Source organism: Schistocerca gregaria, chromosome 5 (genome assembly GCF_023897955.1).
Source record: "Schistocerca gregaria isolate iqSchGreg1 chromosome 5, iqSchGreg1.2, whole genome shotgun sequence".
In the NCBI taxonomy this organism is placed as follows: Eukaryota; Metazoa; Arthropoda; class Insecta; order Orthoptera; family Acrididae; genus Schistocerca; species Schistocerca gregaria.
Genome location: NC_064924.1, coordinates 292240285 through 292255791, shown reverse-complemented (window position 1 = coordinate 292255791; position 15507 = coordinate 292240285). Strand labels below are relative to the sequence as shown.

General features: G+C 46.2%; 1 protein-coding gene and 1 non-coding gene across 13 annotated transcripts in view; one reads left to right on the top strand and one right to left on the bottom strand.

Moving 5' to 3' along the window:
• Positions 1-15507, bottom strand: part of LOC126271885 (dystroglycan 1) — a 960129-nt gene that overhangs the window by 856199 nt on the left and 88423 nt on the right. The gene's annotated exons all lie outside the window — the stretch shown is intronic.
• Trnaa-agc (transfer RNA alanine (anticodon AGC)) lies at positions 2219-2293 on the top strand. The gene has a single exon. It is a non-coding gene; the product is annotated as a tRNA-Ala (tRNA).

Here is a 15507-nt window from a genome sequence, read left to right as displayed (position 1 = left end):
GATCTGAAAAGGTAACCGTTTGCATATCACAGCATCTTCTTCCTGTGGGTTAAATTTCGCATCTGTAGCACGTCATCTTCGTGTTGTAGCAATTTTAATAGCCAGTAGTGTATTTACAAATTTTGTCTGTCTATTAGTAAAAACCTTATTACGATCCCTACAGAAGTGGCCATGGGTGTATATGAATATGGAAGGAGTCTTCGAAATTACGCTTCTACAGCGCTCCATTGTATGAAAGTGATACGTCGTCCAACGGAGCTATCGAAGAATGAAAAAGTACTAATAGATCATGAAAGAAGTCTGTGGACGACCATTATTGAAAGAAGGGGCAGAAATAGTTAACTTGGAGTTGGCAGGAGCAGTGGAGGGGCGGACAAGACTAGAATATGCTAATTGGATTTGACAGGATGACGGTTGCACTAATCGCGTAGGGATGAAAATATTGACGCAAGTTAGGAAACGATAGGATCAGTCCGCTCGACTTACCTGCACTGATCGCGACTTGTTTGTCTTTGGGACTCAGTACGGTGTGTGACCCGGCGACGGGAGATGGGCAGAGCCTTGCCGGAGAAGGAGCCAGCACGGGCTGTCTGCTTGTCCACAACGGGCTTATCTCCTACGCTGCAGGCGGATGCTGGCCCGGGGCCAAGGTCGCGCCTGAGGAGGACATCCCCAGCCTTGCTTATCAGGCAGCTCCTGTTCTCTTGTACTCGCATCGTCTGTCATGTCCAGAAATGAGCTTTAGGGCAGTTACGGTCAACAGCTACTTTAATAACTCAGCTTTATTTGTTTACCGACTGATATCTTGTTTCTACGAATCTGCCGTTTTGCTGACAAACGTCCTCTAGCGACCACTGGTGTTGCAGTAAGTTTCACAGCGGAGAAACGTGTATAATATTTCTGATCCAGTTCGTTAGGCTGAATAAACATACTAAAGTTACATAGTACTTTTAAAAAAATTAAACACAGGCAAAAGTATACCAGAGCAGAAATCTAAATACAGTGAACATAGAGAATTCAGAAAGTCTGTCTCACTGAAACAAAATTTTACTTAAACTAGCTACTAGCCCTAGCTTCACACGGTAGTCGGCCGGACGACTTCTCTGGCATAGGAATAAATTATAGACACCTATCTTCCTCGTGATTCAGTCTATAAGGGCGTTTATGCACGGGAGTAGCCTTAACTCTCACAGTGTGTACTGTAATGTTTTGGTCGCGGAGGGTGGTTGTGAATGGCAAATATTGTAATGCTGACATAATTAAGACACAGCGCTGCCACCATATGTTCAAAATACACAACAGTGAAACGTTGTTAGCAAACAGCAAAGTCGAATATATGGCTTATCGGATTATGATTAGAATACTACTAGGGCATCTCAATTTGCAATAACAATAAGCAAAGGTCAGGGTCAGAGGGGGGGGGGGCTCTAGGCAGAAGGGTGGGAGGAAAATGAAACAGAAAGTGGAAAGAAGGAGATGGTGAGGGGGGTGAGGGGCAGATGGGCATGGAATGGAGGAGGAGGAGGAGGAGGTGATGGACAGAGAGAGAGAGGAGGAAGGAGGGACAGGGGGAGATAGAATGGGAAAGGAGAAGATGGGCACAGAGAGGGCGAGGAAGAAATGGACAGAGAGAGAGAGAGAGAGAGAGAGAGAGAGAGGGGTGGGGGGCGAAAGGAAGGAGAGATGACTATAGTCATGCAGAGGAGGAAATGGACAGAAACAGGGGGAAAAGAAGATTAGGCCGTCTATCGAATTCCCGTAAGTTTAAATGTGTGCTCTGTCTTTTCTTTATTTCCGATTTAGCCAGAGTGAGCCACGCAAACGCGTGGCTGGAAGCAGCTAGTTATCCTGTTATCCTACATACACAAACCTTCCTCGTGAATCCGCTTACCTACCAGTAATAACCATATCAAAATCTTTACAATAGTTTCTGAAACCAGCCTTTACCTACAAAAGCTAAAACGCAGCGGGAGACTTTAGTAATACGTATATCGAAGTGGTTTAATATTATAAGTGTTTTAGATGTAAGATAGCACTTACTATATTTCACCAATAATAACTGGTGCAAGTAACTTCAGTGCGAATGCACAAATACGTCTGACCTCCTGTGGGAATCTCTAAGTAGCGAAGGGACAGGGGAGCGGGCAGGTGGCTCTCCGTGCGATGTGCATCGGCCACGAGGGGTATCGGGATAGTCCTTGCAGTTGCGATAACGGTTGTCCCGGATGGTGCGGTGGTTACCGCACCTGCCTAGCAAGCAGGAGATCCTGGGTTCGAATCCCAGTCCGGTACACATTTTCGCTCGTCGCCGCTGATTCCGCTTAATGTCCCACTGCAGCTGACAGCAGTGATCCCCCTGCAGTTTACGTAATATTTGGTAGCTCCCAACCATTTTCAATCCTACTCAACGCAAATGAGCAACGCTTTTCATATTCAAATGGCTCTGAGCACTATGGGACTTAACATCGGAGGTCATCGGTCCCCTGGAATTAAACCTAACTGAGCTAAGGACATCACACACATCCATGTCCGAGGCAGGATTCGAACCTGCGACCGTAGCAGCAGCGCGGTTCCGGACTGACGCGCCTAGAACCGCTTGGCCACAACGGCCGGCCAACGCTTTTCGAGAGACATTGCTCTCATAATGAAGCTGTCAACACCCAACACTACGACACTAAGAACACATTTGCGGTGATCTTCACATAAAATAAAACAAAATGAATGCCGCTAATCCTTCTAAGGGTAGTGACAATCTAATTTCATCATAAAGTCTAGAAAGTTTTTTCTAGCTCCACGAATGCTAGCAAGGTATCCTCGTTGTTTTCCAAGCTGCGTCCATTACGGTCTTCATTGTCGGGCTTTTCACAGATAGCTTACGTTTGAAGAACTGCTGTTACTCCAAAATAGTGTCAGTGCTCATATATCGGCTCTGTGAAAATATTTCAAAATGTCAAGCTGTTCTTGTAAAAGATACATGAAGTTCTGCAGTTTACAAAATGAAAATATGTAGCATTTTTATTATACGAGCAGTCAGTCGCAGTTGGAAACAAGGGAAGGGATATTAGGGCTTAACTTCCCTTCGATGACAAAGTGATTAGCGAAAGAGGAGAAACTCTCATTCGAGAAAGATGTGAATTACTTAAGATGGCGTAAAACGCTCATACGCATCCGTAGAAGTTAATGCCATGCAGTCATATTGCCGCAGAAATTAAAAAAAGGACTGCAGAAATTAAAAAAAAGCGTTGCTCAAATTTCGCCAATGTCTAACGATATTCAGCTCAGGAGCGTCACGCCACAGCATCTCATCACATTTTACTAGGAAATTGGCTTTTCGATTTCCTTTCTTCGATTGCATGCGCTACTTTTCCGTACATTGCTTTCTAGCTCAAATGGGAAAACTCTCTCGTAAAATACTGACTCATTCCCCTTCCTGCAGATGCTGTGAATAGCTAACTTCGTGCTGAGAATATTTTTCTTCTGAATTCCGGAACTTCCTAGTGCATTTGACCCGGCTGACGCCCTTCCGACGAAGCTTCATTCTCACGCGATGCAATCTTGTTATCACCGACTTCACTTCGGCGAGAGAATGAGTTCTAGGTTAGTGTATGCAAACGCTCGCTTAGTAATAGAGCGGAGGGGCGGAAAACGGTGCTGGACAATTGGACTCTCTTGGGGGCGGGTAAAAATTTTTAGCTAAGACAACAACATGGAATGGAGAGTGTACACAACACATTTGGCTAACGAAACCAATCAAACACTAAGGAAATTTCATCTAACAATCATCGACGAGAGATGGAGATTCTTCGGTTTGGGCAGAATGCATTACCTGTGAAAAGGAAGCTTCGTTCTCAAAATATGAAATACTAAATCAGAGTCGTTCGAACCACCAACAGTGAGAAAATTAGTCGAATTCTCGAAAAAAATTGATAAACAACGTACATTTTTTTGTTATTTGACAGAATTCTGCTGTAATATAACATGTGACAAGTTAATTTTGTGTGAAGACTGAGATCTGAACCTATATGTACGAACGCGTGCGAATAGCGTAACAGGTAGCGAGGGCAGCGAAAGGCAGAGATCAGGGTTCAATCTGCAGTGTCACGCAACGTTAAGTTGTCACAAACGTTCGTAACTTGCGCACGCTGCTGCAGAAGAATTTAGCTACCGTTTATAGTGACATGACCTTTCGTGTCAGGAAGGTCACAGTTCGAAGTCACTGACGGGATGTCGTCTAGCGAAATGGAAGCTATACCTGCGATTCCCAAAGGAAATGTAGTAGACCGTCTGCTGCTCTTAATCTATGCAAACGATTTAGGAGACGACAAGATTGTCTGTGGATGATGCTATCGTTCGCCGTCTAGTAAAGTTATTAAAAGTTCGGAACGAACTGCAGGACGATTTAGACACGATATCTTTATGTTAAGAAAAGTCGCACCTGAACGTAAATAATAGAAAGTGAGAGGTGCTCCAAACGAGTAATTCTGTAAAATTTGGTTTAGACGATAAAACACACACAAATTAAAGATTGTTCGACTAAATATCTATACAATATTACAATGACGACCAACGAAAATTGGAACCACCACATAGAAAAATGTTGTGAGAAAGGTGAACCAAAGATAGCGTTTTATTAAAAGAACACTCAGAAAACCAATGGTGATGATTTTGTTTTGTGGTGCGCTCAACGACTTGGTTAGCAGCGCCCGTACAAAATCCTAATCTTTTCGCTCTCCATTCTCGCCATTTTCCTGAATGATGATGAAATGGGGAGGACAACACAAGCCCCCAGTCTCCGGGCTGAGAAAATCCCCGGCCCAGCCGGGAATCGAGCCCGGCACACAGGGGCAGCAACGCTAATCACTAGACCACGAACTTTTGACAACTATCGTAACCAGCCTACCCATACTACAAGTTTCCTTCCTCGTCTGCGGCATTGGTGCATGCTGTAAATCAGGAGGTGGGCGAAGTTCAAAATGGCTCTGAGCACTATGGGACTTAACATCTGAGGTCATCAGTCCCCAAGAACTTCGAACTACTTAAAGCTTACCAATCTAAGGACATCACACACATCCATGCCCGAGGAAGGATTCGAACTTGCGACCGTAGCAGTCGCGCGGTGGAGGAAGTCGAACGGGAGTAATGTAGGGGGAGCAGATAGGTATAAGGTGGCGGATTTAGAGTTTTAAAAAGTAAAGTTGTTCCTCCAACACTAGGCGAATAGACCCCTGATTCACTCACATAATGCATTGTTATCAATGACGTTATTATCAAGTTATTATTTTAGAAAAAAAAGGATTTTATTATAGCAAATCAGTAAGCTGTATTTTCTAAGTGCATAAAGCACAATGAGTCATTTTCATGTAAAGAACGATAGTGTAGAGTATGAATCATCACTCTGGTTGACACTGACAGATACTGAGAGTTCAATCAGATGTATACTATATGCCCTCACCAGCAAGGCATTGATTCAGTCTGTGTTAATGCATTCGAGAATGTATACTGTATTCTTGAATGGTGCAGATTGTTTCAGACGACAACAGGGTTGTGAGAAATACCGAATTGAACGAGGAGTCGGCCAAACAGACTCCGTATCACCAGAACAAGTCTTAGTATCCTAGGGCATGTTTTCAGTCCCTTGAACTGAGAAAACGAAGTGGGAATTCTTGTAAATTAAATCTGTCTAGGTCATCATTGTTTTTCTGTTTACCTCTAGTGCAGACACACTACAATTAGGTAGAACTACGTAGAGATAACACACACTAGGCATATCGCCTTGCCGCCCGGTGTGGCCGAATTGTTCTAGGCGCTTCAGTCTGAAACCGCGGGACCGCTACGGTCGCAGGTTCGAATCCTGCCTCGGGGATGGATGTGTGTGCTGTCCTTAGGTTAGTTAGGTTTAAGTAGTTCTAAGTTATAGGGGACTGACGACCTGAGATGTTAGGTCCCATAGTGCTCAGAGCCATTTGAACCATTTTGAACCATATCGCCTTATGAAAACACAGAGCCCGCTATGTAAATTTTATTATTACTTCAGTCACAGGTATGTGGTACTCATATAATCTTACTTCCGTCTTCCTCTACAGCGTTTGACCTCTGTTCCAGCGTCCTATCTCTTCTCCTAGTCAGTGTTTTCCACATATTCTTTTGCTCTCCGATTCTGCGGAGAACGTTTTCATTCCTTATAAGTCTGCTTAATTTTCATCATCCTTATGTAACACCAAATCTCAAAAGCTTCGATTCTCCTCTTCTCCACAGCCAATCGTTCATTTACATACAATGCAGCACAACAAACGTATATTCTCAGAATTTTCTTCCTCAAAATAAGGTTCAAAAATGGTGATGCCCTTTTTGCCTGTGCTCGTCTGCAACTGATAGCCTCTTTTGCTTCGCCCGCCACGTGTTACTTTGCTTCCACAGTAGGACATTATCTGCTTCGCGATCCACAATTTTGGTGCTAATCTCATCGTTAATCTCATTCTGTGATCTCTAGACAGTTCATTCTATTCAGAAGAACCTCTGACAACTAGCACAGCACTTCACTGACTGACTGATACACACACACACACACACACACACACACACACACACACACACAAAAAGACAAAGTTTTTCTGCCTTAGCATTGTACTTCCACCGCTGTCAGGCCAGCCCACAGTCGCTCGCTTACACACAGTCCTGCACTGTTACTTGCTGCGCCTGACGCATGTGCTCGAGCCATCGGGCACGGACAGGAAGCTGCCTTTGCCGTGTGCAGACGCCTGCGCCTAAATGCCCGCCCTGTGGCTGAACCCTGCCCGTAAATCTCCCACGGACAGTCGCTGCTCAAAGCGGGCCTTGTCGGGTATTCGGCAGGCGCGCTAGCCCCAGCATGTGACCACCAGTCTATTTGGAGCCTGCCTGCCGTGTTCAGACACTTTAGCCAACAGCTGCCGCCACGGAACCACTACTTTACACAATGGTGGTGCGAGACACACACAGTCAGTCCCATCTCTGTGCGTTTCAGCGGTAGTCTGGGGCGTACGATCTAGCGTCTTTCTGCAGAAGATGCCGGACAGTACTGTAGAAATTCAGGCCACACACAGATCTACTCAAGCCTGACGGGATTAAGGCCTAATTAAAACGCAGTAACATCTATGATTTATTTTATTTATTTAGCAACAGTGAAGTGATTTTTACATGAAAAAATTTTTTCTTACACACTCTTGTTCAGAAAAAACAGAACACCTTGAAGGAGAAAATACAGAACGTGCACATTCACAGGACGTGTACAGAAGCATTTTCTCCCCTACTGGCCATTAAAAATTGCTACACCACGAAGCTGACGAGCTACAGACGTGAAATTTAACCGACAGGAAGAAGATGCTGCGATATGCAAATGATTAGCTTTTCAGAGCATACACACAAGGCTGGCACCGGTGGCGACACATACAACGTGATGACATGAGGAAAGTTCCAACCGATTTCTCATACACAAACAGCAGTTGAGCGGCGTTGCCTGGTGAAACGTTGTTGTGATGCCTCGTGCAAGGAGGAGAAATGCATACCATCACGTTTCCGACTTTGATAAAGTTCGACGACGTCTGTAGCACCATGGACTATCAGCTCGGAGACCATGGCTGCGGTTACCCTTGACGCTGCATCACAGGTAGGAGTGGCTGCGATGGTGTACTCTACGACGAACCTGACTGCACGAATGGCAAAACGTCATTTTTTCGGATGAATCCATGTTCTGATTACAGCATCATGATGGTCGCATCCGTGTTTGCCGACATTGCGGTGAATGCACACTGGAAGCGTGTATTCGTCATCGCCATACCGACTTATCACCCGGCGTGATGGTATGGGGTGCCACTGGTTACACGTCTCGGTCACCTCTTGTTCGCATTGACGGCACTTTGAACAGTGGACGTTACATTTCAGATATGTTACGACCCATAGCACTACCCTTCATTCGATCTCTGCGGAACCCTACATTTCAGCAGGATAATTGCTGGGCTCTGAGCACTATGGGACTTAACAGCTATGGTCATCAGTTCCCTAGAACTTAGAACTACTTAAACCTAACTAACCTAAGGACAGCACACAACTCTCAGCCATCACGAGGCAGGGAAAATCCCTGACCCCGCCGGGAATCGAACCCGGGTACCCGGGCGCGGGTAAGCGAGAACGCTACCGCACGACCACGAGATGCGGGCAGCAGGATAATGCACGGCCGCACATTGCAGGTCCTGTACGGGCCTTTCGGGATACAGAAAATGTTCGACTGCTGCCCTGGCCAGCGCATTCTCCAGATCTGTCACCAATTGAAAACGTCTGGTCATTGGTGGCCGAGCAACTGGCTCGTCACAATACGCCAGTCCCTACTCTTGATGAACTGTGGCATCGTGTTGAAGCTGCATGGGCAGCTGTACCTGTACACTTCATCCAAGCTTCTTTGACTCAATGCCCAGGCGTATCAAGACCGTTATTACGGCCACAGGTGGTTGTTCTGGGTACTCATTTCTCAGGATCTATGCACCCAAATTGCTTGAAAATGTAATCACATGTCAGTTCTCGTATAATATATTTGTCCAATGAATAGCCATTTATCATCTGCTTTTCTTTTTGTTGTAGCAATTTTAATGGCCAGTAGTGTACAAAAATGATAAACATTTCAGTCACCTCGGTTCAGGCTGTGTCCTTTAGCCTAGTAGGCACAGTGTACGCATTGGGCCCCGATAACATGTTCCACGCTTCGTGGTATCGACGCGTGTAAGGCGCGAGTAGCGTCCTATGGTATAGCCACCCATGTTGCATTACCTGGTTCCAAAGTTCACCTAAGCCGGTTGGCGCTGGGTTACAGTGCTGCACCCGTCGTGTCACCATATCCTACACATTTTCGGTTGGTGGCAAGTCTGGTGATCCAGCGGGACAGGGCAAAAGTATGGTATCCTGTGACACCAAGAAGGCACGTGTTCGTGCAGCAACATGTGGTGATGCATTGTATTGCTGAAAAATGGCGTCTGGTGTGTTGCGCAGAAAGGGTAAGCTACAGGTCGCAACAAGTCTTCAGGGAAGTCACACTGGTCACAGTGCCATGGACACGCGCGAATTTGATTTATGGCTGTACCCTTTAGCACCCGGCAACATAAGTCCGTGAATTGGCGCCGTACGTCTTCTTCGAATTCACTGTGGCACCGCTCCGCATGTCTGCGCCGAACCAAAATCCGGCCATCATTTTCGAACAACAAAACCTGGATTCGTCCGAAAACACTGTCCGATGCCATTCCTATCCCTCCTGACATCGTTCCATACATCATTTCCGTCTAGCATATTTCTCCGTCAAAGGTAAGTGGCGAAGTGGGCGACGCGAACGCACCCATACCGTAACAAACGACGACGGACTGTCGCACCTGATTGTGTGTGATGTGTTACAGTGTTCCACTGTTGCGCCAGTGCCGAAGAGGACGCAGATCTATCCTGCAATGCTATTCGGATGAGGTATCAGTCTTCCAGGGGGCTAGTCTGACTGGTGCGACGTGCCCCATCTCGTCGTGTTCTACGGCCTTCCGTGAACCATTCTGCACACGCTCGTCGCACTACTGAAACTCTTTGTCCCACAAAAGCAGCAATTTGCAGGATGGATGCATCATATTCTCTTATGCCAATAACGTGCCGTCTTTCAGACTTAATGACTTGGCGGTATGGTTCGCGCATACGTCTGCGGCGGGATCCTGCACGTCTGCTGAAGTCACACTGATCCATCGCCTTCGTTTTGTGGCATGCAAATTCGCTGATAGTTGGATAAGTTATTCTTGTAACTGACACATTGAAATCTCAGTGTGGTACACTAAAAAAAAAGTTAATGCATTCGAGATGGGTAATAAAGCTGTTTGGTAATGAATGCAGTAACTTCAATCATGCTAGCAGAAGTATGATACGAATTTGATATTGTTTGGATGTTTGTCGTGAATCCAGCGGAAGGCACACTGAACATTAGTGGAAGGCAATAAAAACTTTGATCCTAAACATAAGTGTAAAGGTACGTCCCAGTCATATGGGCATGCAAGTAAAATATATACCCTTCTTCTTTACAAGTATAAATCAAAGTTCTCTACTGCATTTTTCTGTCTGCATGTGAAGGATCCTACCAGGAACTACCGTAGGAAGTAAGATCTGTTTTCACTAATAGATAGACTGACTCATGAGGAAGCTTTGTGTGTACAATTTATTACCGCGAATTACTGAAGAGAGTGTAATTTGTGTATTCAGAAGGAGATTTTCACTCTGCAGCGGAGTGTGCGCCGATATGAAACTTCCTGGCAGATTAAAACTGTATGCCGGACCGAGACTCGAACTCGGGACCTTTGCCTTTCGCGGTTAAGAGCTCTACCAAATGAGCTACCCAAGCACGACTCACGCCCCGTCCTCATAGCTTTACTTCTGCCAGTACCTCGTCTCCTACCTTCCAAACTTTACAGAAGCTCTCCTCCGAACCTTGCAGAACTAGCACTCCTGGAAGAAGTATATTGCGGAGACATGGCTTAGCCACAGCCTGGGGGATGTTTCTAGAATGAAATTTTCACTCTACAGAGGAGTGTGCGCTGATATGAAACATCCCGCAAGATTAAAACTGTGTGCCGGACCGAGACTCGAACTCGGGAGCTTTGCCTTTCGCGGTCAAGTGCTCTACCAACTGACAACTAGAATTTCATTCTAGAAACATCCCTCAGGCTGTGGCTAAGTCATGTCTCCGCAATACCCTTTCTTTCAGGAGTGCTAATTCTGCAAAGTTTGCGGGAGAGCTTCTGTAAAGTTGAAAAGGTAGGAGACGAGGTACTGGCATAAGTAAAGCTGTGAGGACGGGGAGTGAGTCGTGCTTGGGTAGCTCAGTTGGTAGGGCATTTGCCCGCGAAAGGCAAAGGTCCCGAGTTCGAGTATCGGTCCAGCACACAGTTTTAATCTGCCAGGAAGTTTCAATTTGTGTGTTGTTGTTTGTAACATTCAACTGGCGTGTGGATTGACATCTTGTGACAGCGATTGGAGTTACAAACTGGTTAGCTACAGAGGTGGCAGTATCTGGCAGGAAAAGCAGTAATTAACCGCCACCACGAGTCCCGAGCGCAGCGAAGCTTCAGTATATCCGTGATGGTCCTGGTGTCTTAGCGGTAAAGCACGTGCCTGCAAGTCAAAAGGTCGCGAGACTGAATCCCCCTCAGACCTCGTATTTTTCAATCCTTTAATCTAGCGTTCACTTCTCAATGATGTGGAAACTCGCCAGAAATGACTCGTGGTTCGGATTTCACGTTAAAGTGTAGGCCCCCTTTCCCCAGGTCGAAAACTGGGGTGAGTTAGCGACACACAAGTAGCCGAAGTAGCGTGCAGTTGAAAGATTACCACCACACTGACCCATTCTGTTGACAGAATCTATACGTATCTTCTTCTTGTATACATACTGTAACTTAAAGCCCCTGCATGGTTTTTTTGTCTGTGGATTTTGTTACGGTTTTCACTAACAGACTGTTCCACGAGGAAGGTTCGTGTAATAAATTTATTTCTACTACGCCAGATAAGTGGTCCGGCCATACATAGTTAGTGCTAACAGTGCGAAGCTAGGACAGGTCGCTAGTTTCAATATAAAAATACTGTACTTCTATGCGTCAGTTAAAATTCGAGTTTCTATCTTCATTCATTAAGAAGGTTTAGTCTTGTCAAAACGAATGAGTCTTTCTGGAACTCCCTGTATAATCAAGTCAGTTTTCATTATGTATTTAAACACCTGTAATTCCTGCTTTCCAATACAATTTGAATCCATTTGGAAACCAGTAAACTGCATCTTCACGAGCATGATATGGGGCTCGGCGTACTTTCCGATCAGGCAGACGTTGGAGGCATTGCAGGAGCGCCACGTCTGCACCAGTCTAGCGGCCGAATCCGGTCGTAGTAACATTTAAGCAATTTCGAAGTTTTGTTGATGTAGGACGAGCAATCTTTTTATTTCATGGAGTGTGATCTTAATTCAAGCATCTAAAATTGGCAATGGTTGTATCACACTGTGACCGTAGGTAAATGTCACAATATCCATACACTCACTGTGCAAGTCGAATAAAACTTGATTCTCACTTGTATAATGAGCTTACAAATATAGTCTACCGTCAATGTGTGATTCACGTACAATTTTAGATAGTTTGTCATTAAGATCAGGCACTTTCATGCAACCTCAGCAGATCCGAAAATAGGCAAAAACATATATGTGCTGCAACTATGATACATTTTTAATAAACACTTCCGCATGCCCCGCCTCCTGGAGCACCAACAAATTTAATCACGTATACCTCCCACTATTCTGTATATTTACGATAAGTAAAACATCGTTATTTGCTTTCTAGTGCTGCAGTTGTAATAGGTAGAAGTATATACACTCCTGGAAATTGAAATAAGAACACCGTGAATTCATTGTCCCAGGAAGGGGAAACTTTATTGACACATTCCTGGGGTCAGATACATCACATGATCACACTGACAGAACCACAGGCACATAGACACAGGCAACAGAGCATGCACAATGTCGGCACTAGTACAGTGTATATCCACCTTTCGCAGCAATGCAGGCTGCTATTCTCCCATGGAGACGATCGTAGAGATGCTGAATGTAGTCCTGTGGAACGGCTTGCCATGCCATTTCCACCTGGCGCCTCAGTTGGACCAGCGATCGTGCTGGACGTGCAGACCGCGTGAGACGACGCTTCATCCAGTCCCAAACATGCTCAATGGGGGACAGATCCGGAGATCTTTCTGGCCAGGGTAGTTGACTTACACCTTCTAGAGCACGTTGGGTGGCACGGGATACATGCGAACGTGCATTGTCCTGTTGGAACAGCAAGATCCCTTGCCGGTCTAGGAATGGTAGAACGATGGGTTCAATGACGGTTTGGATGTACCGTGCACTATTCAGTGTCCCCTCGACGATCACCAGAGGTGTACGGCCAGTATAGGAGATCGCTCCCCACACCATGTGGGGAGCGATGTGTGCCTCGGTCGTATGCAGTCCTGATTGTGGCGCTCACCTGCACGGCGCCAAACACGCATACGACCATCATTGGCACCAAGGCAGAAGCGACTCTCATCGCTGAAGACGACACGTCTCCATTCGTCCCTCCATTCACGCCTGTCGCGACACCACTGGAGGCGGGCTGCACGATGTTGGGGCGTGAGCGGAAGACGGCCTAACGGTGTGCGGGACCATAGCCCTGCTTCATGGAGACGGTTGCGAATGGGCCTCGCCGATACCCCAGGAGCAACAGTGTCCCTAATTTGCTGGGAAGTGGCGGTGCGGTCCCCTACGGCACTGCGTAGGATCCTACGGTCTTGGCGTGCATTCGTGCGTCGCTGCGGTCCGGTCCCAGGTCGACGGGCACGTGCACCTTCCGCCGACCACTGGCGACAACATTGATGTACTGTGGAGACCTCACGCCCCACGTGTTGAGCAATTCGGCGGTACGTCTACCCGGCCTCCCGCATGCCCAATATACGCCCTTGCTCAAAGTCCGTCAACTGCACATAAGGTTCACGTCCACGCTGTCGCGGCATGCTACCAGTGTTAAAGACTGCGATGGAGCTCCGTATGCCACGGCAAACTGGCTGACACTGACGGCGGCGGTGCACAAATGCTGCGCAGCTAGCGCCATTCGACGGCCAACACCGCGGTTCCTGGTGTGTCCGCTGTGCCGTGCGTGTGATCATTGCTTGTACAGCCCTCTCGCAGTGTCCGGAGCAAGTATGGTGGGTCTGACACACCTGTGTGAATGTGTTCTTTTTTTCATTTCCAGGAGTGTATTATACAAACTTCATTTCACCTGTTATGGCTACATTCGTCGCAGATTATTGCAGCGTGGGCATTGAAAATCTCGAACGCCCTGTCAGTTGAGCGCCCAAAACACGCACACGCACACATACCCCCCCCCCCCTACACACACACAGTCTCCCATTGCCGATACTGAATGAGGTATTTGTTTGAGATGTCCAGGATAATTGTTTTGAAAAAAGGTTTATGCTGAACTATTCCGATTGGAGGTTTGTCATTGGAAGAGAAACGGAAAACACCGTCAGCACCGCCAAGGAATAACGAGCAGAAGCCTTCGGATGCATTTGCCCACTGTTGTGTGAGCATCAAAGCAGCAGCTACAGCAATAACCTGAAGCAGTGAGCCACTCGGAGTGTTATCTCTGACGTCAGTGGGAACACGCGCATCGCTATCTTTGGAGGGGCCAACAGAGCCGACAAGGCAGCAAATGTTTCCCGTTGCTGTGGAAAATGACAACACGGTAAACCTCGCAGCACGTACGCCCGAGTTGTGCAGTGGCATTTAATGTGCGCCTACATCAGTAACAACGTATATTTCACACCATAAACACACGTACAAAACCAAAACACATGACACGTATGAACAACACACTCGTCTCACAAAACCATCAAGTTTCCGCGACTGATTTGTTTTGTTAAATGTTTTCGGTGTACGCTATGAAAACTTTCTTAGAGAGCTCTCCGAGAAATTCTGAAATTTATTCCTGAAATTCAGCTTAACTGTAATAGGTATGGATGTACGAAAATTTTTGTCCGATCGGGATCAAGCGTTCCGGGCCAATGCAAACTTCCATAAGGTACATAGCTATCTACTTTTTCTCATACATTAAAAATTCATTTATCCAAACTAGCACGTCTTGTGGTTCTCATGCAAGTTTTAGAATCAAGAGAACGAGAAGTCATAGACTATCGTTATACATTTCGTCACAGGCCAGCCTTCGATGTATATATATGTATATTCATACGATGTGCGAGTGACTGAACTAATAATCTACGAGGAGAGAGAGATCGCAACCGTTCGCTTTTAGTGGGAGATCGTGGGCACGAGTCCCGACCTGGCACAGATTTTCAAATGTCGCTTTACCTATGACAGAATTAATCTCAGAAATAAATTTCAATATATGTAACTGTAGCTTGTCACCAAACATAAATGTAACCCTGAGACAATTAACACTACTGGTCTTTAAAATTGCTACACCACGAAGATGACGTGCTACAGATGGGAAATTTAAACCACAGGAAGAAGATGCTGTGATACGCAAATGATTAGCTTTTCAGAACATTCACACAAGATTGGCGCCGGTGGCGACACCTACAACGTGTTGACATGAGGAAAGTTTCCAACCGATTTCCCATACACAAACAGCATTTGACCGGCATTGCCTGGTGAAATGATGTTGTGATGCCTCTTGTAAGGAGGAGAAATGCGTACCATCACGTTTCCGACTTTTATAAAGGCCAAATTGCAGCCTATCGCGATTGCGGTTTATCGTATCGCGACATTGCTGCTCGCGTTGGTCGAGATACAATGACCGTTAGCAGAATATGGAATAGGTGGGTTCAGGAGGGTAATACGGAACGCCGTGCTCGATGCCAACGGCCTCGTATAATTAGCAGTCGAGGTGACAGGCACCTTATCCGAATGGCTGTAACGGATCGTGCAGC